At 39.4% G+C, this 20,327-nt stretch overlaps 1 protein-coding gene and 1 pseudogene across 7 annotated transcripts in view; both read left to right on the top strand.

Annotated features, from left to right (window-relative positions):
• The window catches only part of Fstl5 (follistatin like 5), a 742,188-nt gene that overhangs the window by 457,574 nt on the left and 264,287 nt on the right, over window positions 1-20,327 (top strand). The window lies entirely within an intron of this gene.
• On the top strand, window positions 2,208-12,853 carry LOC147821438 (mitochondrial outer membrane protein SLC25A46-like; annotated as a pseudogene).

The following is a 20,327-nucleotide window of genomic DNA, read 5'->3' as shown; positions in this document are numbered from 1 at the left end:
CATATTTTAAATAGAAGTCTTTCTGTCTGAATGATTTTGTTATTTATAGCATGGTATATGCATTATAAGAAATAGAAGCATATAAATGTAAAAATTAATATAATTTACATAACTGTAGTCCACAGAAATTCAGTATAAATTTTGTCTTTCCAAATTCTCAGTAAGTTCTCTTACTTTTTTTTATAGACAAGAAAAATTTACTCATTTTTCTCAAAAATTAAGATATCTGGCACCTGGGTATATGACGTTTAAATTTTTAACTCCTTATTTAGTATTATATTTTTAATCACATATACAGTGTTATGGCCATAAGCAGACTCAGGAGTTGGACTACCTTGATCCAAATGATGGTACCATTTATTAGACATGTTGGCTCTGGGCTGGACATTTCACTTCTCTTTAGCATGGTATCTTTCTCAGGAGAATGACCATATGAATGGACCCCTTTTTGTACTATTTTGATGATTAGGTACATTGATATTGGTAAAATTTGACTAGTAGCTAATATATAGATACACGTACTCATGAACTGTCATAATAATGCTATTACTGGATGCAGCAAGAATGTTGTCATGTTTATGTAAAATTTCATAAAATGCTATAAAGATAGGATTCTGCTATTAGAAATTCAAAGAAATGCTTACAAACTGGGATTCTGAATGGGATGACAGGAATCCAAAGATCATGCTTACACTAGATATTCTGAACACTGGTAGATTTTGATATTTTAAAAAGAAACCCATGCAGAGGATGGGGCTGTATGGTTGCTCTCATTCTCTGTTCCATGTTTGGAGCAGCTCTTTGTCCCCATCTACCCACTGTCAGCTGCAGCTCCAGACCCCACTGCGGTGATAAGCAGCAGTCTGACAGTAGTCTCAGATCCAGGCTTACGATGGATGGTGGAGGACCACTCTCACCCCAACAGTCAATATAATTCACGCATCCGGGTTTACGATGGATGATGGAGGACCACTCTGATCCCAGAAGTCAATGTAATTCACGCATCCCAGCTTACGATGGATGATGGAGGACCACTCTGATCCCAGCAGTCAATGTAATTCATGCATCCCGGCTTACGATGGATGATGGAGGACCACTCTGATCCCAACAGTTAGTATAATTTATGCACCATAACAAATGGGTTAATCTACATTCTCATTGTCAATCTTAAGTGAAAACTTATAATAGTTTTATAGGGTCTGTTAAATAATGAAAAACGAATCTGACAATATCCTGCAGCTCACATAAGAGAATTCACAGCCTCCCATCATCAGCTGCTGCTGGGGGCAGACTGTGCCATCTCTGGAAAACACAGGAGAGGAGGTTGGGGAAGGACAGCAGGGGAGATTTGTCTTGCTTTGAAATGAAAAAAAATTTATGATTCCACGTGGCTAGAGCTGAATAATACTATTTCAGAAAATATGGAATATTGTATGCTAAGGAATAAAAAATTTATATAATCCACTTATATAAAATATTGTTAACCTATAAAGCAAAGTTTACAGTAAGACTGGATTTAACATGAAAGATTTACAGCCAAGTGTTGTCCTCTGTTTCCTGCAATTCCAGCAATCTGGGAGGCTGAGCCAGGAGGATTGCCAATTCCAGCCCACAACAGACAACTTAGTGACTTTAGGAGAACTTGTCTCTAAATTTAAAACAAGGTGGGGCTACAGGTCAACACGAAGGGTCCAGATTCAGTCTCCAGGACTGTAAGAAAGGAAGGGCAAAAGGAAGAGAAAAAGAAAACTTTAAAAATGTGACATTCTTGGTTTTCATGTACTTGAACTTCAAAATTTAAGAGATGTAAAAACCATAATTCTCTTATCCTGAAAGTAAAGAAATAATATTTTCAAACTTTAAATGATAAGTTAAAACCATTCATCTAAAGATGGGCTCAGAACTTGAAATTCTCTTTCTGATTTATTTTGCTATTTCTCATGCTTTGTACTTTTCTTTCATTGTTTTTTGAAGCATTAAACTTTCCATCAAATTATTTCTCCTCTTTGTATTAACTCTGACTTCCTGTCCTCCTCACGAACTTTCAAGGTTATTGTGAATTTCAAGGTTAGATTTTCTTCTTAGTTGGTGTGTTTCAATACTAGCCTCAGCATATCCTCAAGTGTCACTGACATGATGGAGAATAGATCTCCACCAACCATCTTCTTTGCTAAACAAATATGAGGCACGAATGAAGTTTCAGAACCATGAAGTCTGGCTCCATGACTGTAGTGACCAGGAAGAACCTGCTAGATAAGATCCTGGTGAACTTGAGGTTCGGTTTCAAACAGCAGCTGCAGCTCCCACCACCAGGCCCAGGCAGCGGCCTGGGAAGCAGCATGGTCTGGGTCCTGGTTGGGTCCTGGTCTGGGTCCTTGTTGGGTCCTTGTTGGGTCCTGTTTGGGTCCTGGTCTGGGTCCTGGTCTGGGTCCTGGTTGGGTCCTGGTTGGGTCCTGTTTGGGTTCTGTTTGGGTCTTGGTGTGGGTCCTGGGTGAGTCCTGGTCTGGGCCCTGTTTGGGTCCTATTTGGGTCCTGGTCTGGGTCCTGGTTGGGTCCTGGTTGGGTCGTGGTCTGGGTCCTATGGGTCCTGGTTGGGTCTTGGTTGGATCCTGGTTGGGTCCTGTTTGGGTCCTGTTTGGGTCTTGGTGTGGGTCCTGGGTGAGTCCTGGCCTGGTCCTGGTTGGGTCCTGGCTGGGTCCTGGTCTGGGTCCTATGGGTCCTGGTCAGGTCCTGATTGGGTCTTGGCGTGACTTCTGGTGTGGCTTCTGATGTGATTCCGGTGTCTGAGACAGGAGGCCTGTGTTGAGGGTGCAGCCAACTCCCGTGGCTTCCCAGGGAGCACTATGATGCCTCCTTTAGTCCAGAATTACTAATATGCAAGCCAGACAGAGATACCACCCAGAAAAGAACCTACAAAAGAATACCCCTTAATAATAAATGTGAATACCTTTAACCAAATACTAGCAAAAAAATTCAACAAAATGGTAAACAATTTACACCACACACAGCCGAGAGGGATTTATCCCAGAATGCAAGCACAGCTCACTAGGCTATCACAGTGACATATCACAGACCAGCAGCTGAGACTGCAGGGTGTTTGTTTTTCCCTACAGATCTGCAGGCTGGGTCCGAGGTGATGGTGAGCAGCCGGTGTCTTGGGCAGTCTTCTGCCTCTCAGCACCCAAGACCGGACTCTTCAGCCTCGTTCTAACTTTGACCACACTCTTAAATATTTGAAAGAGTCTGAGAAGGCAATATCTCCACACACAATTGTATTCTGAGATTACAGTGGTTAAGGGCTTTAGCAATGAATTTTAAAAGAGTGTAATTCTACCAATGACAGGTGACCAAACATAAGAAAATAGATCAGTATAACAAACTATATCAATAGGATTCAGGAGAAACTACTGCACAGTGCAGTCTTACAAAACATTTGATAAAATTCAGCCACTTGTACAATAAAAGCACTCAGCAAAGTAGGTAGAGATGGGAACTTCTTCGACATGGCGTGAAGCACATAAAATTTTTTCATAAGAAAATTTCACTGCTAACATCATAATCCATGGTGCAAGATTGAAAGCTTTTCTGCTAATATCAAAAACAAAAAATTCCCATTTACTCCAGTGCTATTTAGGGTCCCACTGTAAGTCCTGCCTAGGCTAGGAAGGCAAGGAAGATAAAGGCAATAGGAAATAATGCATAAAAACTTTCTTGTCTGCAAGTGACGTGATTCTATAAAATTTTAAAGAATACACATTGAGAGCTAGCCAATAAATTTCGCATAGCTGCAGGATAAAAGATCAAAGCATGGAAATGAGTCATGCTTGTAAACACCAGGAATGGACACACTAACAGATGTAAAATAATTTCACTTATTGCAACATCTAAATAATAAAATACCTAGGCAAAAATTTTATCTAAGATCTGAAAATATCATACCCTAAATACTACAACATATTTCAAAAAGAAATTGTGAAAGACCTGAGTAAATGAAAAGATATCCAATATTTATTGGCCAGAAGAATTTAATATTGTTAAAATGGCAACAGTATACAAAACAATGTGCAGATTTAATGTGACTACTATCAAAATTCAAATGGCCCTTTTCAGACAGTTCTTCAAATTCACATGAAATATCAGCATTCTACCAGTAGCCAAAACAAAGCTAAAAAGAAAAGTATTTGAAAGACACTGCCCTCAATTTCCAAACTACAAACCCACCCCAATCAAAAATCATGGTATTGTGAAGCTAGACAAATAGACGAATGCAACAGCATTAAAAGTCCAGAAATAAACCCCAACAGCTCCAGCCTGTTAATTTTAGACAAATCTGCCGAGACTATTCAATGGGAGAAAGAATTGGATTAACAAATGGCTTTGGAACAACTGGATTAAGAAATGTGGAGGAAGGAAGTTGGGCCTTCATTCCATGCACGAAAACTGACTCAAAGTGGGTAAGCGGGCTGCAAGTAAAATACTATTAGAAGAAAATGGATTCCAGTTTTAACCTTGAATTTCATAACGTATTCTTCAGTTGACCAAAACATCATGAAGTACAAAAAATAAGATAAATTTGACTTTGTAAAAATAAAAAACCTTTTTGCACACCGGTAGACATGATCAACAAGTTGAAAAATTCACGTACAGAAGAGAACAGTCACAAATTATATATTTAATCATAATGCATCTAGAATTCAGTAAGAATCAAATTTTTACAAGAACAGGAGCTGGGATAACAAACGCAATAATTATTTTGACCCCTTTTTAAATTAAGATACCCGGGAGTGGAAGAACAAGGAGAATCTTGCTAATATTTAAGGCATAATGAGCTTCTCTTTACTGAGACTACGTGGTAGAAATTTTACTTGAAAAAAACCCATCACGGAATGTTTGGGGGCTTTTCTTTGTTCAAGTGTGGATTGGTCCTGCCAGAGGACTGAAGAAAGAAGACCAGAGGAAGACTCCAGCAGGCCTCTCAGATGTCTGCCTGTGCCCAGGGTCTGCAGGAACGGAGTCAGAGAGCACCGGGACGTCGGGGTGAAGACGCGCTGAGAGGGCCAGCACCACAGAGAATCTACCTCTTTCTACGGGGTGCTTTGAAGAAGCAGACCAGGAAGCGCCCGTAGTCACATGCCTGGGAAGAAGAGCCAGTGCAGCGATGAAGGAAATCGTGTGTCAGCCGCCCACTTCGGGTGTTCTGTGACTGTGGCCTTGGGGATGGATGCCCTTGCCACTGCCAGTTGGTAGGAGGGGAGAGAGGATGACTGTGCTGGCTTCGTGGGGAAGATGTGGAGTGTGTTTGGGGCGTTTGTTGGTGCGGGAGACACATTACCGCAAATGCCCAGCAATGTCCTCCCTCACTGGGATTAACGGCAACTAACTGACAGATGGCCGAGTGTCCTTTGCTCCCGTGGACTTTGTGAACATTCACCTTGTGTCTCCCGGGCACCTTGCGCAGACAGCCGCAGGACCCCTCCCTGGCCTTCCTCTCTGCAGTTCTTGTGAGCCCTGGTGGAGAGCTGACGGGGCACGGGGAGTCGTGGAGCAGAGTCCCCAGCAGCGCAGCTGCCAGGCTTCTCAGGGCAGTGGCTTTGGGCTTTCTTATTTCAGGAAACTCTTCCAATTGTTGTCCCCAAGGACTCCATTAGTTTATTTTATATTCATGGCCCTTTCTCTGCTCTCTGGCCTTGGAGATTGCACTGGTCCATCTCCTCACCTAGGAATAAATTGCAGCTTTGCAACCAGGGCAGAGGGATAGCTCTAAAATCCGACGTGCCTCTTCCTTCATTTTACCTGCTCACTGGTATAAGTTGCTTACAACCATGTCGTCTTGTAGTCTGCCATCAAATGGACTTTCTCTTCCACAAACTAGCTTGTTTTAGATTGTTTCTTATCAATCACAGGGAAACTGTCATGTCAGATTGTCCTTTTCTAGTCCTAAAGGATGCATTTTTAGTTACAGGATACATTAATGTTTCTCTAGGAAGTTATTTCAGGGTTAGCTGCAGTTTCTTCCTCCCTCTCAGACACATGGCCCTGCTTGTCTAATCCTAATTAGCTCTTGGACCTCTGTGTTCACAGCACTCTTTCCCGACAGTGGTCACCTCAGCCACAGGTGTGATGACTCCCATTGAGGCTCCTAGGAATCCGCGTGTATCTTCGGTGTACACCATATGAAGCCATCAGAGGACATACTACTATCCAGGCTTAAAGTGTCTTTCTGGAAGAAATTACTTCTCTGCTTCCAAAAATAACAGTTTAGCTTTTTTCTTTAATATTAGCAGGTAGAAAATTACTCACCCAATTTTAAGCATAGAAGAAAATAGTTGCCAAGGTTCTTTAATGGCTGCCCCAGCCTGTTTGCCTAGATAGACTTTCATTACTTAATGTGAAGAGTTGGTCAGTGTTGCTGTGAACTGACTTGGGATTTCCATTGGTACTTCCACTTGTCAGATTCTGACAGGGAAACTGTGACCCTAAGGTGCTGTGGCCCCCAGGGTGGTAGACTTTGGGTGGCCTAGCTTCATCCTGCTAGCTGTGATGTATCCATGGTGCGTGAAGGAACCCATGGCTTGAGTTATAGGGTGGTGCCCAGGATGAAGAGGGCTTTGGCGGTACTTTCCTTGAAGGGCCCCCAGCTCCAGGTTGGATGTGGGACCCTGGGTGATGACCCACAGACATCCTGGGCAGCTGCAGTGTGACAGGCCCTCAGCTTCCTCCCCTTGGGAGGGCCTGGTTGAGGAACCTTTCCTGTGTGACAGCAGTGACAGGGGTGTGAAGGCCCAGCAGAGAAGCGTGGAGCAGATCTGCTGGACTTGGTATTGGACTTGCAAGTCTCTATCCAAAATACACTGGCCCATCCTTGCATTATTCACTGCTACCCGTGTCAAGTGGATTACCACGCTCAGCATTATCTTCTTATCCCATTTACAGTCCTCAACGTTATGTACGGCGTCAACAAAACTCAGGGACCAAGAGCCCCGTGGACAGGAATGGAAAACACATTTATTGTCCGAGAAATCACACTTGGAGCAGAAGGCATAATTAGTGAATTCACATCTTTGCCAAAAGAGATTCCACTCAAATGAAATGCTAAGCCCATATGTGAGCACCTTCTACTGATATCCCTCACATACAGGGTGGCAGTGCTTTTTCCTCAGGTATAAGTGAGACAGTACAAAGGGAGATAGCTTGACACCATCCTGGCATTGGTGAACATGTTAGAGAAGGACCTGGGGGAGGGAGGGCAGGCTCGGGAGAGGACTCCTCGCACTGCTGTCCTTGGCCTTCCCTACGCTTTGCGTGCATGGAACTTCTTACACCGTTGGCTCAGGCGTTGGGAAGGTTTGGGCCTGTGATCCTAAAGAGAAAGCCTGGTGAGAGCGCCTTGCTGGGAGCCCAGCCCTGCGTGGCGGACGCAGATGCCAATGTTCCAGAGCTTATGCTGGCTCCCCTGCCAGTCTGCTATGACGCTGTCTTTTACCCGCTGGTGACACCACAGTCACGTGCCAGGGACACGCAAGATAACCACAGTGCAGACCTTCGCTGCGAAGTGCTTCTGCTGAATGCCAGCATGAGGGGTAAGAGGCATCAACACCTTAAAGCCTCTGCGTTTACACGAGGTTTGGTGCTGCTATAGTACAGTGGGCACTGCACGCGGCTGTCCTCCAGATTACCACAATCATTCACACTTCAAAATAGCATTTGAAATTTAGCTTCTGCCACTGGCTACTGCAGCAGACACAATCTGGACTATTTGCTATGGAATTATGAGGCATACAAGTGAGATACTGGGAAAAATGGAATAGAAAATGAAACTAGTAGAAGAGGCCCATGCTGATTGTATTGGCTCTTCTTTAAAAAATTATTCCAAATTTAAAAATGCCATAGAATTAGCACTTAGATGAATTAAATTTTATCTAGTGTAGCACTCATGCTGAAGTAAAAGTGATCCTGGATAGAAGCAAACGTATCAAATATAAAATGAAATTCACTGAATTGAATTCATTGTGTCCGACCTTAATATGTGTTAAGCAATTTCGCCATCTAGGTGGAAGTCAGTGTATTACCCTTAATGCAGTACGGGGGCGCTGTATCAGTGAGGTTTCACTTTACGTCACTTACAGCATCACTGAAAAGGCAGTCACTTATGTACACACATGTACCCTTCTTTCATCCTGCAGAAACTCCACTCGTAGATCAGCCAATTGCATAACATGAAATCATGCACTTTCTTCTTGAACATCAGAGTAAAACATCAAAAGCCAAGGTACCCAGAAGGTTTAGTTCGAATATAGGATAGGCGTCTACATCCACACTGAGCAGGTCATTGCCAGCCACCTAGAATGTCTTATACATTCACAGAATTTGGTTTGCTTAGTTGTGTGAGTCATCAAGCTATGTTTAGAGTCAGACTTAAAAAAGAATATAAAATAATCATGACAGAAATCACTGTTTCCACATTTATAAATCATGTAAAGAAATCTCATTTTCCTTGCACTTCTGCATGACTTAAAGGAGGCAAATTCACCTGGGAACCAGTAGGTTTTGCCTAACATATACTCAACATTAAGTAACACCTTCATGTTTTTTTTCTCTCAGACGTGCTTAAAATGTCATTCTCCAAATTAGAAATACTTACAGGCAAAACGAAAATGTCCTTGTCACTTTTTATTTAAATATATTTGAGTTGATATTGAAAAAAGACCTTAAAGGAAATTTGTGCACACATTTTTCATAGGTAGGATAGGGTGTGGGAGAACATTATGGCAAATTTTAATCAGTTTAATAACATCTCTGTTCCTAAATTTAATTTGGTAGCTTATACTCTGTATAGTAAAGTATATGCATTTGGATCATCGTTGAATATTATAGAACGCCCTCTTCGTGACAGCAAGCAGGGCCTTGCTGCAAGCCATGCAGCACTTTGAAGAGTGCAGACTTGGCATGGGATCTCCCAAGAGATGCTTTCAAACGGAAATGTGGGCTGCTTGTTAGTGTCTCGGAGAGGGTTACTTTTGTGACTAATAGTGTCAGAGCAAAAAATTATATGCAAAAAGTGCAGAAATATTATAAAGTAGCGACTTTGTTTAAGGAAACATTGCTGTGAAGTATAGTGCTGTATGATTGGAAGACAGCTCATGGCATTGCTAGTCCATCAGTCTGTAATGTTCATTTGACCAGCGCTCTAATTGGAACGCTTTGAAGCTGTCTAATACATCTGGACAAATTTCATTACCATATGTTACATAATAAATGTGTATTTCGGTACATGAAGAAACCACTGTTAACTTTTAAAATTGTTTGATTTTTCAAGGTACTAGTAATAGATAAGATGTACTTTAAATTAAATACAATTCTGCAGCATTAAAGAAAATGAGTAAAAGGCCCCTGAATCCCTACTGGAAATATAAAATGTTCACATGAGAAGGGGAGTGAGGTAGGGGTGGGGGAAAGGAAAAAAAGGAAAAAAGAATGTAAGGAAAAGATGGGAAAGAAGGCTTTTGCAGATGAAGAGAGGGGTGGGATTAGGGTAGGGCAGGCAATGGGAAAAAGAAGCAAAATATATCACATGCAGGTACAAATTCCCTCTGACAAATGCTATCATTATGTATACCTAAAATGTACCTGTAAATAATAAGTAAAAAATAAATAAAATGAAGTTTGGATGTGCTAAGTATTAAAAAAAAGAAATATAAGGTAATCCAAGGGCATTATTTCTATTAGCCATGTAAAAAAATGTAAAAGAGAACAGATGCCTTTAAATTTAAAATACATTTCATTTATAGCAATATATCAAAATTATTTAAATATATGATTAAAAACATCGCTCACAAGATCTCTCATAATTTTTGTGTTGTCCACAACCCCACTTTTCATGTGCTCTGTGTTCATTCCCAGGTGGATTTTTGCATACCATTTGGAAAGTGAAACTAAAATTCTCGAAGAAACTGAACAATCTCCTACTTATGAAGAGAATAATAATTTATTCTCACAGTTTATTCTGTCAGATTTCGTTATGCATAGAAAAGAAAACTCAGTCCTTGTATTCTGGAAAATTAGAAAGGACTTTCAGAAGCAAATAATTTTTTCTATTAAATATAGTTGCTCCCTCTTTCCAAAATCTTTACTTGTAAAGTGTGAATGTATTTTGCAGTAGGGACAGAATATATATAGCTTTGTGAAATGACATGAATGCTTCCCAGCAGAAGCCATTTCCGCATGAAATGAAGTAGTTCATGACTTCAAGTAATTTGTTTATTTTGAAATTAACCATAATAAGGCTAATAAGATCAGTAAGAACCAGGGCTAGAAATGTCAATTATTATTTGCAAAAGATGTTAATGGATATCTACAGTGCCTCAAGATCTCAATTTAAAATTGTTATAATAAAAAGGGCAAGAGGAATACACAACTGCTACTATTTCTAGTCCAGGGAAGGGATAAACATTAGAAAGTTCTATGAAATAAAGATAACTTTGATTAATTAATGATGTATTGAAATATTTTCTATTAACTTATCCATAAAATGTCATGAAAGGGAAAATTTTGTGGATTTGTAAGCATACAAGAATATTTCTGCAACAGAGAAGCCAGAACAGACCTTTGAAAGGGGTGGTGACCCTCCAGCGGCCGTAAGCCTTTCCAGTGGCCCTCTGCAAGCCAGGACGGGTATTTCCCATTGAAGCAGCGCCCCCCCCCCCCACCATCGGCCTGACCACTCATGTGTGCTAGAAGCGCTTCTGGGGGACTTCTGAGGTCAGGGCTTTGGGGAATAGGTTGTTTGCTCTCCCTCTCCGGATGTTTGCCTTCGGGAAGTTAATCCTGCACCTGACAGCTTGCATATCTGCTGGGAGAAGGCAATCAAGCAACCCTGAGGCAGCACAGAAACCGCCCAGGTGACCGGAGGCTGAGATACTGAACTCTGGAACCGCAAGTGGAGTCAGAGTTGGTCTCCCAGAGCCACTAAGTTTGAAGGTAGCTTTGTATGTAAAATCTAATTAAAAACTTAAATATATGGATATACAATTTACCAACTAAAATAATTTATTAAAATACATGCATGAGGATACTAAAAATATCAAAAGAAAAATAAGCATAAGGAAGAGGTTAGTTGAATAATGTAGTGCATTCCAGCACTAATCCAATTGTGATTACTTTTCTGTACTTGCATGTGGATGTGTGTGTGTGTGTGTTTGGCTTTAGAAGAACATAGAGAACCTCCAGACGTTCACTTCTCTCATTCTATTTTCCCTCCTAGTCACGTAGAATACTAACACTGGTTTAATAGTTACCTTGTCCTTCTAATGAGATAGTCGTCAGTGCATGCTTTTGGTGCATGATACCCGCGTTCACCATGGGGAGCTTGCAGCTGTGCACATCTCATCTTCCTCCCTTCACTTCCCCTTTCCCCCCTGCCTTCCAGTCTCCTCCAGACCCAGCCCTCTTCCCATCTCGTCTGCCTCCTGGTTTCCTGTCATCGGTACTTTATTTTGCTTTCTAAGTTATATAAATGACTCAGATCAAAATGTGACCTGAAAGTGGAAGCCAGAGTTGGTTACGGAGAGGTAGAGTCCTCAGTTTTGGTGATAGTTTCAAGCCATCGACTGTGGCCTACTCCCCAGTGCCATCTTATTTGTGCTTAAAGCCAAGCCTATTCAATGTGACGTGGAAGATTAACTATTTACACAGGAACATTACATTCTCATAGTCTCATCTCTCAGGAGACATTTAATATAAAGTGATTCAAATACAAAAAAGAAGCTAGCAGAGAAAGAATAAGTGATTTTAACAAGTTGAAAAGAGTTTGTTTAAGAAAAGCACCAACGGGACAGACATGGAAGCAATGTTAAGGTGTAAGGCAGATTATTATGCACAGCTCTGTGACATAATTCCCATAAAGCTGATTCGGAACATGAGTGACACCTAAATAAATGCCCCTAAATACTGTCCTAAACCATCAGAGATGTAATAGAAATCAGTGCTTATCGTGTCATCAGACACCGAGTTTATTTCAAATCTTTCATTATAAGTGATGGCAATGCAAATTACAGCAATGATACACACATTTTCACTCTACTTGTCAAAGCTCTGTATGTAGGGTGCATGTATTTTGCCTCACAAAAATACATAATGTTGGCAGCAGCCAGATCAAAAGATGTGTTTGGTTCAATTTATTATATTTAAAATTCCTCCTTTCATTTTGCCAAATCAAATTTTAAATGTGAACCAAAGTTTGAAATGTGCCATGGCGTTATTTCAAATGTTCTCCTTCTAGAAATTTAAACTAAAAGTTAACTAACTTGATCAAAAAGTATATATTGCAAACAATTTGTGATTTATTTAGAATAAATTATAATAGAGATGGAAAAGGCCAAGAAGTCAAAAACCATAAAAATGACTAAATGAATTGTATATCTTTTATATCTACAAAGTGTAATACAGTCCACTTATCAAAAGGAGGGCAAATAATGGTAATCATATAAGGTATCACTAGTATACAGATATTTTTGTTGGTTTTCTGGTCGTTGCTGTTTGAGGTACTGGTGCTGATCTCTTGGCGTTGGATTGAGCCTTTGCTTTCGACAGGTGCTCCTAAGTCATGCATTTGCTAGGCTGACTCATACCTGAGGCCTTCCTGCCTCAGCCTCCCAGAATGCTGGGATTACAGGTGTCTATCAGCAGACCCAGTTCTCTACTGTATTTTTGAAAATGGTCAAAAACCTACAGGCAACTTATCCATGTTGTACACTATTAAATGCATGCATGTACTTATATATAAGATTGTATATAAAAGAAGTGGTCAAATAGTGGAAGTTTAAATCAAAACCTTTATTTATAGTAGAACACTGATTGTCATTAATCCCCTCGGGATGCTCCCATTCACTCTGAACATATCTGTCCTATTGTTCTTGTCGTGTCTGAAGCAGTTCTGGAGTCCACTTTCAGGAGTGTCTTCATGATGTGCAATCAAAGGTACCGAAAAACAGGCTGTGAAAATCCAACAGTGCCTCTCCACCTCACTGGTGGGGTCTGGCACCGGGCCCCTTCTGGCTCTTCCTCAAAGTCAAAATGACCACAGAAGGTAAATGTCTGAGATCAGTTCAGGACTTCAAAGCAGTCAAAACAGTGAGGCGAAAGCTGGAAGGAGAGTCAAGGGGAGCTTCAGAAAGAGGCAAGGATGTTGACAGAGATGAAAGGGTTCAAAGCCAGGGCTGATGGCCACAGTAAATGACAGCGTTTCTTTTACTGTAGCAGTGGCGTCTATTTAGACACGGTGTTTTTCAATCAGACTCTATACACACACAAAAGCACATATTCTGTACTCATACGTACACTCAGCAACATTTAAGTCCCACTATATAATTCTATGATGTGTTTGACTTCCCTACGCTTTAGAAAATTATATACATTGTATGCTTAATTTAAAAATGATCACAGTGCTAATGTGAAAAAAGTAGCAAATTCAATCAGCATTGTTCCTTTGGGGAAAACAATGCCAAGGTGACAGGTATAATTCATTATATTAGTAGATATGAAGTCTTTAATTATTTCTCTTTAGGGAAGCAATTTGGCAGTTTGTCTAAGGATCTTTGACATAGTCTTGAGTTTAGCTAATATCTCCTGTTTTGAAATGAAGATGAGATAATGTGGGGAAACAGACATGCACATGTACCTTACTGTAGATTGATTGTGCTAGAAGACTTATCTAAATGAATTGTATTCGGTATGACCATCCACTTTCCCTGGTGGATATGGATAACATGTCAACTCTGCGAATTCTGGTTGTCACCAGGACTGGTCCTTATCAGCCTCAGGCAGCACTGCCAGCGTGCTGTGTACTGGCTGTTCTGGTTGCCCAGGGCCAGTAACGTACTACTATGAAGCTTGTGTAGTATGTGCCTGGTTAAATAATGCAACCTAATCATAAGCATGTTTGAAACCCATAAACCTTTGTAAAAATATAGGCAGAAAGAAATCTACTGAAAGCTACTGATGTTTGCTAATTTTTTCTTTAAAAATTTTATATTTTGCAATTTTTCTGTGACATAGTCTTTTGTTCTTTTTGATTTTCCTTTTATAGTAGAGAAAACAAAACTAAAAGTGCGGTCATGTCCTAATGTGTTCTTGGTCTCAGAATTTAAACCTTTTTAGTGGGTTAATTTCTATAAAGATCATTTTTAAATAATACAGACATGCACACCTTCAGTCACACACATGCACACACGATTTTTTTTTTTTTTTTTGAGACAGGGTCTTGCTATGTAGTTCAAACTTGCCTGGAACTCATTATGTAGCCTAGACTGGCTTCGATTTCACAGCAATCCTCTTGCCTCAGCCTCCCAAATGCTGAGATTACAGATGTGCGCCACCACACCCGGCCACACAGTTATTTTTAATTGAGTCCCAAGACTGGATTTAGCTACTTCATTAATTGATGTTCTCAGCTTTCTCTCATGTAATGAAACTTGACTCTGACTCTGTGATTAACTTTGAGTTCTACACTGCATCCTTGGCTGACCATCTGCAGTGCTGCAGCTTCCCCGAGCTGATGCTGTGTGCATCCACCTGTATGTGCGTACTTTGTTGCTGTCGGAGAGAGCGTTATATAGAGTGAAGACAGAAGACAGAATTCCTTTAAACCTTCCTATTTTCAACATCTTAATATCTGCTACAGTTAATGTGTCATGTAAAATTTTCACTGAAACTTTTGTAAAATTTCTTGTTTGACAAAATGCTTTCCAGATATTTTCTTCCATGACAAATTTAAAATTACATATCAAAATGTGTATTGTGCTATAATTCTACCTAAATCATACTTATGTAATAGAAAAGAGAAAACAATTAAATGTTTCCTGTTTCATTAACCCTAATATTAAAATGAAATAATTCTATCTCATAAGTTTCTGAGAACTAAATACATCTAAACATACAAGGCAAAGCGTGAAAATAGTGTGTAGTAAATAGCAGTAGTCAGTGTGTGTTGCTATTTATTGTGGCTTTTGAAAATTATATTTTACCAAAGCTCTTTGTTTCTATGTATTATGATCAGTTCTTTGGTATGCTCTACTTTTCTTCTTCCAGAATTATAATATAAAATTTCAAATTTGACATCATCTTTGATCCACCAGTTATAAAGGTACAATTCTGAGAAATTACTGGGTGCTCTGAAAACTGACTTCTTCGTCAGTAAAATGGGCATAATAACAGCACGTTACAATATTCGTTCCAGTGATCAACACTAACACAAATAATTTAATGTATTTAATTAAATTATTTATTTAACAAACATGCACTTTATTTAGTAAATTTCAATGATCGTAATTGTGGTTCTTAAGTTACATATGTTTAAATCATCATTTGCTAGAATCCCTAAAGGAAAAGGTAATGGTTCCCCTGCAGCTCCCAGTTTATTACTTGTTCTTCATTCTTACGGAGCTCCCCCCGCTCCCCCCCCCCCGGAACCCGGAACCCGGAACCCGGAAACCAGAACCCGGAACGGTCATCAGTCTCCCAAGGGTGTGCTCTGACCAGGCGCTTCGGTTTGTAAACCAGGTCCCAGCCTGCAGCCGCTCTTCCACCCCTCACTTTTCCTGCCCGGAAGCTCTGCGCCTGCCCGGAGTTTGCAGAGCTGCTGGCGATGCAGCTGCAGGCCCAGCACAGACGGTCCGCAAATCCAGTGCAATTCATTTAACTTGCGGCACATTTCCAAAGATGACCTCCTGTACTTTATTTTATCAGAAGTCGTCGTGATAATCAAGATGAACAAATCCATATTTGCATGCCTTGGAAACTACAAAGTTTGACTTGCTCTTTTTTTTTATGGCTCTGATCTCAGATGTTTGAGAAATGGAGACAAAGAAAGTCAGCAATATTCTATATTTCTTGATGCGGAAAAAGCAAGCATAGACGTGTAATTATTTCCTTCATGCCTTTTATCACCCTCACCTGCATACCTTTACTTAATTAATTGATTTCTGTGCGCGTAGTTGCTGTGGTTTATATATCTCTGTGATATACATATGCCCCATGCAGTGTTTATTATTATACAGCAACTTAAATATCGTAAGTGTTCCTCTTTTTCTACTCATGTTACACTTCCATGGATAAGATATAGTTACAGTCATCAGCCTGTCTATGAAGAGTCACATTTTAGTATGTTCTTCGAGTTATTTAATTGTAGTCTTTTCTTGTTCATAATTGTAATATTTTTTGTGCTGGGAATTGCACGGAGGGCTGTCGCACTGAGCCTTTGTTGTTGGTGGTGGTGGTACGAGGTATCGAACTCGGGACCTTGTGCTTGCAAGCCAGGCAGCGGCAGCACCACTGAGCTAAATCCCCAGCCCACACTGGGCCATTTTTAGTTTTATTTATTTTTAAATTTAGAAACACTACAAGTTGCTCAAGCTAGACTAAAACTTGCCTCCTGCCTCAGCCTCTCAGAGAGCTGGGATTACAGGCATGAGCCTGCACACTCTGCCATTAATTACTGATCCACAAACACAACTCGTCTGTATCTACATGTGAAATTTGACATTTTGCAAAATGTAGACCTTGTGGAGGGGCTAATATAAGTAATTAATGAAAACATTACTTCACATACTTTGTGATGAGAGGGAATATTTGTCAACAGATACAGAATTTCAGGTAGGAGAAATAAGTTCCAAAACTCTATGCACCACACGGAGAGGATAGACTAGATTTGAATTACAGTCTTCTGAATCTCGAGAGCCGAACATGCAGAGGATAACATTGCTCCTTAGCAAAGATGGACCACAGCCTCTCAGCCCCAGCCTGGCCGCAGTAGGGTGTGAGTTCAGCTTTTAGATATGCGACTTGCAGCAAGTACTTCTGTCCTGCCTCCCAACGTATTAGCGGGATTGTCAGAAGATGTAATGAGACTTCATTAAAAAAACATATGATGCATACGCAGCACACATTTAGTATGTTTACTGTGAAAGGAAACATTCACTATTGTGCAGTGGGATCTATTGATTTAAATCTTAATTTATATATTTTTCCCTGAGATGCAATATTTTGTTGATTTTTTTTTTTTGCTTACTTTGGTTGACTTCTCTCCCTCCTATTTTCTGTCTTTACTTCTGTCTCACTCCCCACTTTCCACCCCTCTACCCCTTTCCATTCTTTAAATTAATTAATTGTTAATGAATAAATGGTTTAAGTGAGCATTTCTCAAAGAAATATAGTCTCAATTTCAAAAAACATACTTTTGTGATCAAAATTGGGCATCGGTTTCATATAAATTCACTACATTGAGCTTCTTTAATTCAAAAGGTAACTTTTCAACATTTATAAAAGTATATTTTCCAAAAGGGGAATGAAATATTTTACTGGGAGTTGAATCTCAGGCCTTTGTACTGCACTACATTCCCAGCCTTCAAATTATGTATATTTTGAGATAGTCTCCTACATTCGTTAAATTTCCCAGGGTGGGCTTCAGTTTGCCTCAGCTACCTAGAGTACTGGGATCATAGTTGTACATCACCAAACATTGCTTTTACAATCAATATTTTAAATATATATCTTTACAATAGTATCTTAATATGTTTTCTAGAATTAAAAGGCAGTTTGATTCCTTAATGTTCAAATGAGTTGATGTGTGGAATCAAAGGTGAATGAGTTGATGCTTGGTTATTGCACTTCTTGGATAACATGAAAATCAGCACAAAACTACACAAATCCAAAGGAAAACAAGTGTTTTCCTTTTATACTGATATGTTTGTGTGTACATAGATGTAGACATACAGACCTTTTCAATTATTGCTGTAAATAATTATAAGATCACTTTAAGCAAACAAAGTGTCACACCATAAAGGTGGACTTTAGGAAGTTCATAGAGTGGTAATGTTTTATAGTTTAATAATAATTCCCATTTGTGGAATGCTTACTAACCATTTTGTATAAATTAGTCCTGACAAGGCTTCTGTGATATTGCCATTACCATTACTCCTATTTTCCAGATGAGGAGTCCTATAATTAGCAAGCTCATCAAAATTCAAATTCAAAATTAGGGCCAGGGAATTAGCTCAGTGATTCTGCCAACTGCCTCAAAAGCACAGGGTCCTGAGTTCAATCCCTGGTAACAACAACAACAAAATAAACAAAACCAGAATCACACCATGAACCAGTTTCCAGTTTGGTTGTGATTTGTTCCCTACAATTAGATCAAAACATTATTCTACACTGGGTAATAAGTCACATAGCAAGATGATAGGTCCTGCATAATACATTCATGCAGTGGAAATATGATGTTTGCTTTGCAGTGTTTACTTACCCCAGAAAAGAAACTTTATCATTCGTATAAAATGTACATTAATAACTTTCAAAGATTTTCCATCAAATGACATGTCATTAATATGAACTGCACCATCTCCAGGTTCCAGTTTTCAAAATATTTCTCTTTAAAACATATTTATATTTCTTAAAAATGCACTAAAATCTAATTATGTAACATGGCTTAAGGAAAAAACATTACAGTTTCTTGTGGTCTTACTTGAGTTTTAAATATTTGAGAAAATATTTATATTCATTCATATACTGAGAAAATTAAAGCATCTAGGTTGATGCTTTCGTGATAACACAGTAAGTTGGTTTCTTTTTTATTAATATTATTGGTACATTTTAGGTATACAGTACAATGACATTCATCATTGGGAATTTGTACCTTTACATGATATATCTTGGCTTTTATTTTTTCCCCATTCCCCTGCCCTCCCTTCAACCCCTCCACCCCTCCCTATTTACAAAGACCTTGTTTCCATTTTTCCATTTTCTCATATTAATCCCATTCCCTTCTATCCTTTCCCCTACCCCTCCCACTTCCCCTTCCCCTTTGCCCCTTTTCTTCCTATTTCACATTATCTATTATACTTTTTAGTCCTTATTTACACTTTCAGTTTCTCACACCAGAGAAACTATTCTTATTTACACATGTGTCCTATTTATTTCACTTAAGAGGATCGCCTCAGTGTGCATCCATGTAGCTATAAATGTCTCTAATTTCTCCTTCTTTTGGTTGAGTAGTACTCCATTTTATAGAAAAACCTTATTTTCTTTATCCAATCTCCAGTTGATGGGCAGTTGGGGTGTCTCCAAGTTTTATCTATTACAAACTGTGCTGGAGTTTTTGGGTTTTCTATTATGCCATCAGCAAATAATGACAGTTTAACTTCTTCCTTTCCTATCTTTATTCCTTTTATTTCTTTGTCTTGTCTAATTATTGTGGCTAATGTTCCCAGAATTATATTGAACAGGAGCGGACATCCTTGTCTTGTTCCTGATTTTAGCGTGAAGGTTTTCAGTTTTTGACCATTTAGTTTGATGTTGGCTGTTGATTTTTCATAGCCTTTATCAGGTTGAGATAAAGACCCTCTATTCCAATTTTCTCTAAGGTTTTTATCATGAATGGGTGTTGGATTTTGTCAAATGCTTTTTCTGCATGTATTGAGATGATCATATGATTTTTGCCCTTGACTCTGTTAATAAAGTGTATTACATTTATTGCCTTACGTATGTTAAACCATCCCTGTATCCCTGGGATAAATCTGACTTGGTCAGGGTGTATGATCTTCTTGGTGATCTTCTGTATTCTATTTGCCAGTATCTCATTGAGGATTTTTGCATCTATGTTCATTAGGGAGATTGGCCTGTAGTTCTCTTTTTTGGTTGAGTCTTTCCCTGCTTTTGGAATCAAAGTAACACTTGCTTCCAGGAATGAATTTGGGAGTATTACTTCCCTTTCAATTTCATTGAAGAGTTTAAAGAGTAGTGGTAATAGTTCTTCTCTGAAAGTCTTGTAGAATTCAGGAATAAAGCCATCAGGACCTGGGGTTTTCTTTGTTGGTACATTTTTTTTTCCATTTAGTCTATTGGTACATTTTAGGTATACAATACAGTTACATTCATCACTGGGGACTTGTACCCTTACATGATGTATATTGATTTTTATTTTTTGCCCATTCCCCTGTCCTCTCTTCAACCCCTTCAGCCCTCCCTAGTCTTTACAAAGACTTTGTTTCCATTTCTCAAATTTTTCCTTTCTCTTCTTTCCCTTCCCCTACCCCTCCCACTTCCTCTACCCCTTTAGACCATTTCTCCCTATTTCACATTATTCAATTATACATTTTGAGCCTTATTTACACTTTCATTTTCTAACACCAGAGATACTATTCAATATTAACACATGTGTGTCCTATTTATTTCACTTAAGCAGATGGCCTCAATGAGCATCCACATAGCTATAAATGTCTCTAGTTTCTCATTCTTTAGGGCTGAGTAGTACTCCATTTAATTAAAAAAACACATCT

This window comes from Heterocephalus glaber, unplaced genomic scaffold, assembly GCF_053883595.1.
Source record: "Heterocephalus glaber isolate CG9 unplaced genomic scaffold, H.glaber_assembly_v1.0 deba00001737, whole genome shotgun sequence".
NCBI lineage: Eukaryota > Metazoa > Chordata > Mammalia > Rodentia > Bathyergidae > Heterocephalus > Heterocephalus glaber.
This window is presented reverse-complemented; position numbering and strand designations above follow the sequence as displayed.